The sequence below is a fragment of the Rhipicephalus microplus genome, chromosome 7 (assembly GCF_043290135.1).
Source record: "Rhipicephalus microplus isolate Deutch F79 chromosome 7, USDA_Rmic, whole genome shotgun sequence".
NCBI lineage: Eukaryota > Metazoa > Arthropoda > Arachnida > Ixodida > Ixodidae > Rhipicephalus > Rhipicephalus microplus.
Window position 1 is genome coordinate 95,991,978 of NC_134706.1, and position 12,596 is coordinate 96,004,573.

Below are 12,596 nucleotides of genomic sequence, written 5' to 3' on the forward strand. Positions count from 1 at the left end.
CCCTTTGCTCGTCGATTTTCTTTCACGATATGCTTCATAAAAATGTTTATTTCATTTATTGCTGAATAAAAATCTTCAGTTGAATTTATTTTTAAAAAATCGCCAAAAAAATTTTGAGAGAAAATTAAGGTGACCAAAAATGAAATTTGTTACACATGCTTCGTTTGGGAGTAACAGCAAGCAAAATCCTCAGAAAAAATGTATGACAGTAACAAGCAGAGAGATCAGAAACCAGACAGTGATCAGCTTTGCAGAGGTGGAAGCGATAACCACCCAAAGTACAAAACCGAAACCCGCCGCACCATGCGCCCTTACTGGTTGGTGCAAGCAAAAGCCGGCGCACTGCTGTGGAAAAAAAATATCGAAAAAAAAAGCAATGAAGAGACATCTATGCATAAAAAATCCTTGTATTCCAGAAATGCAGCAGCACATGCTAAGCAAGAAAATGTGGCAGAAGAATATTTTATCTACTTGAATTTAGGCTATCCTGATTGCAGTCCGACCCTCAAAATTCGAAGGCCAAAAAAAGTTACCTCAGAATCGGCACTTTAATTGCATAAGCGCGCACTTCGTAGGCTCATTAGTCCTAGTCTGCGGTTTTGCATGTTGTCGCCGAAGTTTCTCCAAGACAGCATGAAGACTGGTTGTCGACACTATCGCACTTAAGCACTAACCCAAGAGCAGCGCACGAGACACAAAGTTTGACTTCGCGGCTGGAAGATCAATGGCGCCAAAAGCCCGCCGAGCTTGTGCAAGTCTGTGCAGTAGCAGCAAAGGTGAAACCTTACGTCATAAAACAGCTAAAGCTTTTGAAACGCGATAACGCCAAGGCTTTTCTCGACAGAAAACTCAAAGTGCACTTGAATACATGATCGTCTGATCTATGCGAAGTGCGCGCGGCCTGCAATCGGCCGGAGCAATGTTGGCGCTGATGCAAAGGTTGCTCCCTCACACCGACTACTGTCCTCTTTCTTCACTTGGCGAACCAGCAAAGCCGAGGTCTTTTCAAAAAATTTTTTATTTTCCATTCAGTTAATGTAGGAGGGCATTGAATTCCAACCGTGCAAATGCCGTACAGAACTGCTGATCTCTGCCAAGTTCGGGGCGCATTTTATGGAGGAAACTGAAAAGTCCTTTTTTTTTCTCGCGACCAAACTAGGGATGTGCCTATTATGAGAGTGAATACAGTACATGTACATCTTTGACAATCAAAGGGTTAATAGAATGAGTAATCACATTTTGAGCTGATATGTTTTTATAGCAAGTGCACATATCTGTTATTCGGGTTTGCACTTAAGTTGGCCAGACAGCCCCAGAAGAAAACTGGCACATGCAAACACAGAAGTACATTGAACAGTAAAATATTGCTTGCCTTTCAAGGCGTCAACTTTTTGCGGTGTCAGGGGCCTCTGTGGAGCTTTCTCACTGCCATCCGTCAGATAGCTGTTGGACAGTGTCCAAGAAAAACTTCTTTGTGCCAGCACTTCAGATGACCAAATTGCAGTGGCCGCCCGCTTGGCTAGGTGCACCTCTAGGACTGTTGGCTAGGTGCACCTCTAGGAAAACAATTTTCAGTAATTACTACATCCACATCATCTCTGATTGTCCTTAGTTCAGGTGATCTTACAATGCCATTGCCTATTAAAATGAGGGCTGGTGGTGTCTCCGCAGCAGGTGGCTGTGGCCTTGAATTCTGGAGCGACTTAGGTTGCGCAGGCTCAGCCTCTACAAAAAAAAATTTGTCGTACTATAGCAGTTGTAAGCACAGTAAATTTAATATGATGACTCCGGCGACTGCAGTTGGGAAAAAAAAAACTTCAGAAACTTTACCCCACAATTTGTGCACCCCGAATTCGGAGCAACATTTTAGGGAGAAAAAAAAATTGCACCGTGCCTATTATGCGAGTACAGTCGGACCCCACTACAACCAACGTTGCTCCAACAACTTTTAGCTTCAACGAAGGATTTTTTATTCCCCGTCAGATTTCCATAGAAGTCAATGCGTCAAAGTTCTCACCACAACAAACCATTTTTCGCGCTTGTTTTTGCTTCAACAAAACTTTCACTCACTGGAGCTTGACTTGAAAATTTGTCTTACGATAATTTGAGCATATTGTCAACCACGAAACTTTTCGAACATTACCTGCGCTTTGTTTCCATGAAAACATGTGCCCACTGCTCGCTCGTAGGAAAGCACCATTGTTTGCCTCAATGTGGCCTGCCGCATCGCTATCGCCACCAAGGTGCAGGCTCACTTTGCACTGCTGGAGCCACAAGAGCCAATCCCAATTCATACTAGATCGCGCGTTTGCAGCATTGCAGTACAACAAAAGCACTAAAGTATCTTTTAAAGTGCCGAAACCTGCCATTTGTGCTTGTGCACTCGCGTGTGCTGCAGCAGCTTGATAATATATGGTGTTTTTTGGCGCAAGGGCCATTTGATGGCCAAAGAGCGCCAGTTCATGGGACAAGGAATGTGGACAATGATTGTGATTAGCGGCTGTATAAGGGCCATAAAATTCCTCGCGGTAAAGCGGGTAAAAACATACAAGTAATAAAATCATAACCATGCCGTGAAAGGTGTGTGTGGTGCGAATAGATGACAAAAGTTGGTGATAATAAAAACTATGGTGGACATGTATGGTATTAGCGCAAGTGCCTCACACGTTCGTACCCTTGCGTCCAAGGGCCGCGAGGAAAGTGCTTTGTTGTGTAGCCACCGCAGCGAAAACCTCTCTGCAGAGGTCGTGCTACAGAATGCCCGGGTATATGATATCAAAATTATGAATTTCTTTTAAAAACGCTAACAATGATTTATAACTAAAAAGCGGTTCCCTACCAACGAACATTGCAGGGTGTAAAGGTATATGTTGTCAGTAGGGTAATGGAAAATGCTGTTTTCTTAGAGATTCTAAGTGTTTGCACTGAATTAACATGTGAAGGACTGTTAATGCTTTACCACATCTGTCACACAATGGTGGATCGCCACCGGACAAAAGATATGTGTGTGTCGTGTATCTGTGTCATATCCTGAGTCTCGTTAGTATTACCTCTGTATGACGTGGTTTCGATACTGGCGGCCAATGGCTAAGGTGTGGCTTAATAATGTGTAGTTTGTTTTGTTTGTGTCTATCTCACTTGCTCTGCCAGTAGTCCCTGAGCATTTCTTTGAGAGACGGCTTCAGATCAAAGGCCGGGATTGATATGGGTGTAGTAGCAGTGCTTTCGTGGACGGATGCAGCAAGCTGATCCGCCATCACGTTGCCTTGGATCTCACAGTGCCCTGGCACCCAGCACACTACAAAATGTTGTTTGAGTGTGTAGAGTGTGCAAAAAATGAAGTAAAGTGAGACGAGGACAGGGTTTTTTTAAGGGTTTGCAGAGCCGTTACCACACTGAGGGAGTCCGTATAAATTACTTCTTTTTGTATTTGTAATTGTTTGATGTGTTTAGCCGCCTCAAGTATCGCGTAAGCTTCCGCTGTGAAGATACTTGTGCCTGGATTTAAAGGGCCACCATCCGAAAAGGATGGGCCGACAGCAGCGTAGTAGGACACAGAGGAGTTAGACTTGGAGGCATCTGTAGAAAACTCAGGACGTGTGTATTTCTGTTGAACTTCCAGGAAGTATGTTCGGATATGGGCAATAGGTGCATGTTTTGTAACTTCTAGGAAAGACACATCGCAGTCTATAGTCTTCAACTGCCACGGTGGCGGGTATGCAACAGGAGCCATTAAACTGTGTTCGAGTGACAGTCCAGTGTCCTCAGCTAGACCCTTCTGGCGAACTGAGAAGGGCTGCCTCATTGAAGGCCTGTTTTGAAAAAGAATGGAGCTTGACAAGTCATTAATAGTAGAGTATGAGGGGTGCCTCTTGTCTGCTTTCACCTTAAGGAAGTATACAAAGGACATGTAGGTTCTTTGCAGATGAAGCGACCACTCATTTGACTCAACGTAAAGGTTTTCTACGGGGCTGGTGCGAAAAGCACCAGTAGAAAGGCGGATGCCCGAATGGTGCACGGGATCCAGCATCTTCAAAGCACTTTGAGTCGCAGACTGATAAACAATGGCCCCATAATCTAAGCGGGTGCGAATAAGGCTTCTATACAGGTTCATGAGGCATTTCCTGTCACTACCCCATGTAGTACGTGACAACACTTTTATACCATTCATGGCTTTTAAACATATTGTTTTTAAATACTTGATGTGCGGTACGAAGGTCAACTTGTTGTCCAAGATTAAGCCTAAGAATTTATGCTCGGCTTTGACGGACAGACGTTGCCCGTTCAGTCGAATGTCAGGTTCCGAGTGCATGCCTCTCTTTCGAGCGAACAAGAAACACGTGCTTTTTTGTGGGTTAAGTCGAAATCCGTTTTCATCTGCCCATTTGGAGACCTTATTTAAACCCAGCTGAACCTGCCGCTCACACATGGCCAAGTTGCATGACTTGAAGCCAAGCTGGACGTCATCGACATATGTGGAATAGAACATGTTGCGGGGGATGGACAGGTGCAAGGAATTCATTTTTATAATAAAAAGTGTACAACTAAGTACACCACCTTGCGGTACTCCCGTTTCTTGCACAAATATTTGGGAGAGAGTACTGCCCACACGGACGCGGAATTTCCGATTGGACAAGTAACTCTCGATTATGGAAAGCATTCTACCGCGCACACCCAGGTGAGACAAGTCTCTTAATATCCCAAAACGCCATGTTGTGTCGTAAGCCTTCTCGATGTCGAGAAACACTGAGAGGAAGTATTGTTTGTGGACAAAAGCGTCTCGGATCTGTGCCTCGATACGCACCAGATGGTCGGTGGTTGATCTACTTTCTCGAAACCCGCACTGAAATATGTCGAGCAAATTATTTGTTTCAAGAAAATGTACAAGTCGGCAGTTTATCATTTTTTAGAAGACTTTGCACAAGCAGCTTGTAAGTGTTATAGGCCTATAGCTCGAGGGTAAAGAAGGGTCCTTGCCCTCTTTCAAAATGGGAATAACAATAGCCTCTTTCCAGGAGGTAGGAATAGTGCCAGAAGACCAAATAGCATTGTACAAACAAAGTAAGGTTTTTCGGGTTTCGTTTGGTAGGTTTTTTGACATTTCATACATCACACGGTCAGAACCTGGGGCAGAAGTACTGCAGGAGTTTAGAGATGTTTGGAGCTCAGCTAGATTGAAAGCTTGGTTATATGGCTCGTATCTAGTGGATTTGTGTTCGAGTTTCTGCTTTTCTATTCTTGTTCTGTATTTTTGGGAAGTGTCAGTATAGTGGGACGAGCTGGATACCTGTTCAAAGTGTGCACCGAGGAAGTTTGCCTGATCTTCCAAGGTATCACCCTGAGTGTTTACGAGTGGAAGTGTGTGTACTTGTTTGCCTGCTATCCTACCGACCATGTTCCAGACTTTAGCCTCCTGTGTGTATGAATTAACCCCTGATAAAAACTTCTGCCAGCTTTCTCTTCTGGCCTGCCGACGCGTTCTCCTGCCTTGAGACTTTATTTTCTTGAAGGTTTCAAGATTTTCGGCTGTCGGTGAGTTCCGAAGCAGCCTCCAAGCTCTGTTTTGCTGTTTGCGCGCGTTTCGGCATTCAGAGTTCCACCATGGCACACATCGTTTTTCAGGGTGTCCATTTGTTTGTGGGATGCATTTTGTTGCAGCATCAATCAAAAACGCTGTGAAGTAGTTCACAGCAACATCAATGTTCAAAGTACAGATGTCATTCCAATCTAGACAAGCGATAGTATGAAACTGTTCCCAGTCGGCTCTGTTTATGAGCCACTTGGGAACACGTGGTGGACACTCAGTTACTGTCGTTGTGCTCAAAACTACGGGGAAGCGGTCACTTCCGTACAGGTTACTGACGACTTTCCACTGGAGTAGACAGAGGCACAAGAGATGGAGATACTATGCTCAGGTCTACGAGGAGTAGGTGTTATTAGCGAGATTATAATAAGTTGGTTCTTTTTGATTTAGGAGACACGCGCTCGACGAGATAAGGACCTGTTCGATCAGTCGACCTCGCGCGTCATACCGAGAGTCACCCCATAGCCTGCTATGCGCATTAAAGTCTCCAAAAAGAACATAAGGCTCCGGAAGTTCATCAATTAGAAAGTGTAAATCGCGTTTTTGCAGCTGATAGCTAGGAGGAATGTAAATAGTGCAGATTGTGATCAGTTTATCAAAAAGAACTGCTCGAACAGACACTTCCTCAAGGGGTGTTTGGAGTTGTAAGTGTGTGCATGTTATTTCTTGATTCACTATGATGGCAACACCTCCGGATGATGTCATAGCATCAACACGATCTTTTCGGAAAATAACGTATTTACGAAGAAAATTTGTGTGTTTTAAATTAAGGTGTGTTTCTTGTACACACAGCACTTTTGGCGAGTGTTCATGTAAGAGTTCTTGGATGTCGTCAAGGTTTCTGAGAAGGCCCCTGACGTTCCATTGTATAATTTGAGTGTTCATGGTGAATGTGAAATAGTGCTGTGTGTACGAAAAGCGAGTGGCTGTTTAGACGGCGTGTTTGAGTTCACTTAACAGGGCCATCACCAGGCCCTGTTATTTGCTTTTTCGTTTTCTTGGCGCGCTCCAAGGAGCCACGCCGCTCTTTCGGCACGAAGGGTGCCGACGTATCCATTGCCTCCTCGGATGCACTGGATGCCCGCACATGCAGGCTGTTAGTTTGGGCCTCGCCTGGTGAGGAGAGGCCTTGAGACCCGAAGACTCTGGAGTCTCCGGTCTCTGTTTGGGAGTAGGCGGTGTAGCCTGGGCTACAGCCGCCTTGGGGGCAGGTGCCACAACCGCCGGCTCGGTATGCGCTGGCCGAAGGAGTGGCGAGGGCTGGTGCGGCGGTGCCCAATGACGCGCCGCATCAGCGTATGTAGGTTCATAGAATGGAGCGACTCTTCGCCGTGCTTCCTTAAACGTAATGTTCTCCTTCACTTTCAACGTAACTATTTCTTTTTCTTTTTTCCAGTATGTGCAGGAGCGTGAATATGCGGCATGGTTTCCTTCGCAGTTTACACAGTTTGGCGGTTGTTTGCAGTTCTCAGACACGTGGCCTAGGACTCCACATTGTGCACAAGTCTGGCGACCGCGACAGCTTTTAGAGCCATGGCCCTACCTCTGGCATTGGAAGCAACGACGACGGTTTGGTATGTACAGCCTGATAGATGTTTTTGTGTACCCTGTTTGAATAGATTCCGGTAGTTTACTGGATGCAAATGTATTAAGTGTTTCGTCGGTGTTTCCTTATTATCTCTTCTCATGATGATTCTCTGTACATTAGTGACATTTTGGTTCTTCCACCCCTTCAAAAGTTCAGTCTCAGTAAAGTCAAGTAAGTCCATGTCAGATGCCACTCCGCGAGTTGTGTTCATTGATCGATGTGGTGTTACGGTTATTGGTATGCCACCGAAATCTGAAAGACGGTCTAGCTTTTCTAATTGTTCTTTGTCACGGATTTCGAGGAGAAGGTCTCCACTAGCCATTTTGGTTACCTTGTATCCTGTGCCAAGAGTTTCGGTAAGACATCTAGAAACCAGGAAAGGAGAGACGGTTCTGGCTTGCTTTTCAGTTTTTTCACAGTGGATAACATGATAGTGAGGATATGTTTCTTTGGGCTGGTTAAAAAAGTTTATATCATTGGTGCGTACCCGGTTTAAGCCGGTACAATCAGGCAGTAAGGGGAATGCTCCATGCATGCCTTTCTTATTTTTGTTCAGCAGCGTTGGCGGCCACCCACCACGGAGCCCAACGAGGGGACGCTACAAGTTTACAGATGCTGAAAACTGCAGACGTCAGCCGTACAACGCCACTATAACCCAGCGCGCCTAGACCAAGGTAGGCTATTTGCACAGGGTTAACCCTAGCCGCCAGGAAGTTTGGAAGTAAACAGAAGAGAGTACAAGACAGGACAGATAAATAGTAAGAGATAAAGACGAAGATGTAGAGAGAGAGAGAGAGATAGGAAAAGGCGACTGCCGATTTCCCCTGGGTGGGTGAGCCCAGGGGTGCTGTCTACGTGAAGCCGGGGCAAAAGGGGTGTGTTGCCTCTGCCGGGGGGCCTTAACGGTCCAATCACCCAGCGTTGGCTCAACCCCCAGGATCCCCTTTTCTCCAGACATGGCAAAGCCACGCACGGCTAGGCGTTGGAGGGAGTAGAAACTCCCCCGTTAGCTCGGGTCCGTGGTGTCGCTACACACCAAACGCCTGCTTTCACAGGCGCCCCTGCGAGGGGGGACCATGCCGGAGAGGCTCGACATTTGATACACATGAGTCGTACACATGATACACATGAGCGGCAGTGTACTAGGCGATTGCCGAGAGTCTCACCGATGCCGGTATTCCCCGTACACGGGCGCAAGTTCACAGCAAAATTGACAACTTGACACAGACATTCAGGTAAGACGGTCGCTCACGCTACGCGTTGTCGCGCGCGTCCCGCTTGCTTGTTTAGTGTGTGTTAAGATCGGGCCTGTAAAACCTGACATGCATGGGCACCTCGCATATCGAGGAATGCCGGACTCCACGGTACCTGCGAGTGCGTGGCAACAGATGCTCAATGGCGTCCCTACCATGCGCGGTCCGCGTCCCACAAAAACGCTTGGTGATAAGCGCGTCGGGTGTGCGCTGGGCTTTCTCTGACCTTTGCTGGCACACTCTTGTCATGTGAAGGCACGTCTCTGCGCTCTTTTTTGGAAAAAAATATGTAAATATGTATAAATATGTAAAATATGTATTGTAGCATTGATATTTGGCACAGGCCGGAACGCCAGCTGAAGAAGAGAAGGAAGAGTGTTGTTGCTGCTCGCGCTCGCTCCGCTTGACAGCTGGTCGGTTCTACCGCTACGTTTTCCACAAAGTAAACGTCTCTTCTGCTCACCACTAAAGGTGTACTATCAAGTGGTGGAGGTGCTGGGTACCTTTTTCCATCCTGGAACTCCGCAACCGAACTCTACCTTCGCCATCAACAATGTCCATCGACGCTGCACAGCAGACGGCTCCTACATCTCCACCTGTCCACTGTCCCGGCGTCCCGAGAGAGCGAGATCCAGACATCTTCAACGGCACCGATGAGCAGGACGTCGAGGACTGGCTCTCTTCGTTCGAACGAGTAAGCGTCAACAACAGGTGGGACGAAAACGACAAACTGGGCCGCGTCCACTTTTACCTCAGAGGAGTAGCAGAGCTCTGGCTCAACAACCACGAAGCCGAGCTTACCGACTGGGCCACTTTCAAGACCACCTTCGCGGACGTGTTTGGCCGACCGACAGTGCGCAAGCTCCGTGCAGAACAGCGCTTGCGGGATCGCGCCCAACTGTCGGGAGAGGGTTTCACGTCCTACATTGAGGACGTCGTAGGCCTCTGCCGTCGCTTTGATCCTGACATGTCGGAAACCGCCAAGGTAAAACACATTATGAAGGGCATCGAGGACGATGCCTTCCACATGCTGGTGGCTAAAGACCCGCAAACAGTTTCGGAAGTCATCCAACACTGCCAAAGTTTCGATGAGTTGCGAAAACAGCGCATTTCAACGCGACGGCCTACTTTCGACATGACCAGCACGCCAGCATTGACCGTTGGTGCAATATCTCCAGAACAGACTGTATTGACCCCGCAAATCCAGCAATTTATCCGAGAGGAAGTGGCACGCCAGTTGTCCCTTGCCCCCTTGCTTCCCAGCAATACGCATGGGCTGACCTCGTCACTGCGCCAAACCATCGAAGAGCAAGTCTGCGAGGCACTTCCCCCCACGTACCAGCCACCACCTGTGTCCGCTCCCCTGACTTACGCTGACGTCGCGCGAAGGCAGGTACATGCGCCGTCAAACGTCGTCGACCCTGCCCACCAAGCGAACGCCTTCTACGCAACACACGTACCGGCAGGCTCGCATGTTCCCATTTACCGCCGTCCTTCAACGCTTCCCAACAACCCTTGGCGTACATCGGATAACAGACCTATCTGTTATTACTGTCGTCAGCCTGGCCATGTTGAGCGGTTCTGTCGCCGGCGCGTCCCTCACTCAGGCATTATTGATGGCACCTACGGCTACGCCCCCACAGAACCACCACAGACGCTGCCGTTCCATGCAGCTTCGGACACTTCTCCGCCGAGCCGCCGCGCCTTCAACCCACGCCGATCGCCTTCCCCGCGCCGACGTTCGCCTTCACCAATGCTTCGGCGTGCACCACCTGCCCAAACGGAAAACTGACCATCGCAGTTCCGGAGGCAAGAACTGCGCCACCGTCGAACTCCACAAGGCCTCGTTCTCTACCGAATAATGAAATAACTGTCTTGATTGAAGGTATCCCCGTTCAAGCATTAATAGATACCGGAGCTGCCGTGTCTGTATTGAGTGAAGCATTGTGTCGCAAGTTAAGAAAAGTTACGATTCCGCTTTCTGGTCTCTCCCTTCGTACGGCAACAGCGCATCACGTGAACCCTTCTATGACGTGCACGGCTCGGTTAATCATCCAGGGCGTTCTGTACGTGGTTGAATTTATCGTGTTTCCGCACTGCTCACACGACGTCATATTAGGCTGGGACTTCCTTTCCACACATCATGCCGTTGTTGATTGTGCCCGGGCCGAACTAGAATTGTCATCGCTCTCCGACGACGATTATAATAAGCCTTCTATTTCTCGTGTTGTCGTCGCCGCGGAGACTGATATTCCACCTATGTCTTCTGTTATTGTGCCGATCTCGTGCGACCATGCCGCTTTTTCGGACGTCATGTTCACGCCGTCAGAAGACTTCACTTCTCGAAAAAACGTTCTTCTGCCTTTTGCTCTTCTGACGGTCGAAGCCACTTGCGCAAACATTTATGCCACGAATCTCCTTTCTGTACCAGTCACCCTATTCCGTGGCGAATGCATCGGCCGCCTTGAGGACATCGATTGTGTTTGCACCAGTCAACTGCCCTATCAAGCAAAAAGCCTTGAGATCGCCAGTGTTACTTCCGCTCTCACATCCGCCACCTCTTCCCTCGACGTCTTCCTTCCATCGATTGACCCTGACCTTCCTGTTGACCAACGAACTCAACTCTTGACACTTCTCGACCACTTCCGCTCATCGTTCGACTTCAAACAAACCAGTCTGGGCCGAACATCTGCAATTGTCCATCGTATTGACACTGGCACCCACGCACCATTGCGTCAGCGTCCATACCGGGTCTCCCACGCCGAACGCCAAGTTATAGACGATCAAGTGTCTGATATGCTCAATCGTGGCGTTATACAGCCGTCTAACAGTCCGTGGGCCTCCCCGGTGGTACTGGTCAAAAAGAAGGACGGGGGCATCCGATTCTGTGTGGATTACAGGCGCCTTAACAAGATCACGCGCAAAGATGTTTATCCGCTCCCCAGAATTGACGACGCTCTCGACTGTTTGCAAGGTGCAGAATTCTTTTCTTCGCTGGATCTTCGATCGGGATACTGGCAGGTACCCATGGATGAAGCTGACCGCGCCAAGACTGCGTTTGTAACTCCGGACGGCTTGTACGAGTTTAACGTGATGCCGTTCGGCCTTTGTAACGCCCCAGCCACCTTCGAGCGTCTGATGGACAACATACTTCGAGGCCTTAAATGGCAGACGTGTCTTTGCTATTTGGACGACGTCGTCGTTTTTTCAAAAGACTTCGATACCCATCTTCTGCGCCTCGCAAGTGTCCTGCATTGCCTTACACATGCTGGGCTCCAACTAAATTTGAAAAAGTGCCATTTTGCCGCCCGGAAGCTCACCATCTTAGGGCATGTTGTCAGCAAGGACGGCGTTCTACCTGATCCTGGAAAACTCCGTGCTGTCGCCCAGTTTCCGAAGCCATCGACACTTAAGGAACTCCGGAGCTTTATCGGCTTATGTTCATACTTTCGCCGATTTGTCCGTAATTTTGCATCTGTCATGGCCCCTTTAACACGGCTACTTTCTGACACCGAGGGCATTTCGGCGTGGTCTTCCAATTGCGATAAGGCATTCGCGAAACTACGTCAATTGCTGACATCTCCACCGATTCTCCGTCACTTTGATCCTGATGCCCCTACAGAAATACACACCGACGCAAGTGGAGTCGGACTTGGCGCTATTCTTGCTCAACGCAAGTCTGGATACGACGAGTACGTCGTTTCTTATGCCAGTCGCACTCTTACTAGGGCTGAACAGAATTATTCAGTCACAGAAAAAGAATGTCTAGCCATCGTCTGGGCAATCACAAAATTTCGACCCTACGTCTATGGCCGTCCATTTGACGTCGTGACTGATCACCACGCCCTCTGCTGGTTATCGTCACTAAAAGACCCATCTGGCCGTCTCGCTCGTTGGGCGTTACGCCTCCAAGACTATGATATCCGTGTCGTCTACAGGTCAGGCCGCAAACATTCAGATGCCGACGCTCTCTCCCGCTCTCCACTTCCCCATGAACACGGAAGTACTTCTGTATCCAGCCTCGATGCTGTGGCACTTTCGTACGCGGACATGCCCTATGAACAGCGCCAAGACGCTTGGATAGCCTCTATGATACAGTTACTGTCTCAGCCGTCCCAAGTTACGCCCAATCGTTCACTGCAGCGCACAGCTCGACACTTTACCATCCGCG

At 48.3% G+C, this 12,596-nt stretch overlaps 1 protein-coding gene across 7 annotated transcripts in view; it reads right to left on the minus strand.

Moving 5' to 3' along the window:
* The window catches only part of LOC119179773 (uncharacterized), a 252,867-nt gene that overhangs the window by 144,833 nt on the left and 95,438 nt on the right, over window positions 1-12,596 (minus strand). For 3 of the 7 annotated variants that reach the window (XR_012884992.1, XR_012884994.1, XR_012884990.1), the window contains one exon: window positions 1,373-1,725. The exons of 2 other annotated variants lie outside the window; for them this stretch is intronic. The gene's annotated coding sequence lies outside the window, so the exon portion shown is untranslated. The remainder of the gene's footprint in view (window positions 1-1,372; window positions 1,726-12,596) is intronic. 2 more of the 7 variants (XR_012884993.1, XR_012884991.1) reach the window with 1 other exon arrangement.